This window comes from Meles meles, chromosome 5 (genome assembly GCF_922984935.1).
Source record: "Meles meles chromosome 5, mMelMel3.1 paternal haplotype, whole genome shotgun sequence".
Lineage (NCBI taxonomy): Eukaryota > Metazoa > Chordata > Mammalia > Carnivora > Mustelidae > Meles > Meles meles.
This window is the reverse complement of record NC_060070.1, coordinates 141,561,429-141,563,059: the sequence shown is the minus strand read 5'-3', so window position 1 is coordinate 141,563,059 and position 1,631 is coordinate 141,561,429.

Below are 1,631 nucleotides of genomic sequence, written 5' to 3'. Positions count from 1 at the left end.
CCACGGATTCTTTTTCCTTACATTCTTAGAGGCTGGAAGTCCGGAGATCAGGGTGCCAGCACGGTTGGCTGAGGGCTCTTTCCCAGGTGACAGACTTCTCACTGTATTCTCACATGGTGGAAGGAGTTGGGGTTCTCTCCGGAGCCTCTAATTCCATTCCTGAGTGTTCCACTCTCGGGATTTAATTACCTCCCAAAGGCCGCACCTACTGATATCATCACCTTTGCGGTTAGGATTTCAACACTTACGGGCCTCCGCGGGGACGCGAACATTCAGATGGTAGCACCGGAGAACACCAGGAGTGCTGGCAGCTGCCGGAAGCCAGGAGAGCGAGCACGGCCCTGCTGACACCTCACTCTCAAATTTCTAGCTTCCAGAACTGTGAGAATACATTTCTGTTATTTAAGCCACACAGTTTGTGGTAGTTTGTTAGGGCAGTTCTAGAAAACCAAATATAGAGGGGTAGAGGCAGCGCCTGCCTGGCTTAGTCAGTAGAGCACCCAAGTATTGATCTCAGGGTTATGAGTTCGAGGCCCACATTGCGGGTCGAGTTTACTTAAAAAAAAAAAAATACACACACACACATATACTAATATAGTTTGGGTGCTGCGGGTGAATAATGGAAGAGAGTAATGTCATAAGCCCAGCAAAATGCACGAGACTATGTCTAAGCACGATGCTTCCAAATTAGTTAGTGTCTTTGCCTGGGCAAAAGAAGATCATGGACTGGATGGCTTGTAAATAACAGTTCTGGGAACTGGGAAGTCCAAGGTCAAGGTACCGGCAGACTCAGTGTCTGATAGGGTCCTGCTTCTTGTTCCTTCACACTGTGTCCTCCTCACATGGTGGAAGGGGTGAGGAAGCTCTCGGAGGTCTCTTTAATAAGGACACTCATCCCCTTCATGAGGGCTCCACCTTCATGACCTAATCACCTCCTAAAATCCCATCTCCTAAAACCATCATGCTGGAGGTTTGAACATATGAATTTGGGGAGAGACATAACACATTCAGTCTATAGGAGTTAGTATTTTCTGTTCCTTCCTTTGCTCCTAGCCTTTGCTCTAAGACGTGCTTCATGTCTGCCCTCATTTCTGAAGTGCCTTTCCCTGAAACGAGGACAAAAACTAATCAATTTCCCTTATTAGACTTTTTCTTTTTTTTCTTTTTTAAGATTTTATTTATTTATTTGAGAGAGAGAGAGCAAGAGAGGGAACACAAGCAGGGGGAGTGGGAGAGGGAGAAGCAGGCTTCCCGCAGAGCAGGGAGCCCAGTATGGGGCTTGATCCCAGGGACCAGAGCTGAATGCAGCTGCTTAATGACTAAGTCACCCAGGTGACCCCATTATTAGACTTTCTAATATTCCAAAATGATTTATGGCTTCTCCCCACTCCAAATGTTCCTTTGTATTAGTTATGAAGACTCCCTAAATACTGCTAGTCTTATGGTTTTCTATTTTGGAGTGGCCATAAACTGATGGGTCCTGTGGGTATTGGTCCTATTCTAGAAGCTTCTCTTAAGGTAGCAGTGACAGGTATTTCAATTCAGATAAATTCTGTCAGCACCCTCTTATTTTCTCTGAGCACATTTGAGATTCTTCATGCTCACATCTTGTGTATGGAGCTTTCTTAAAT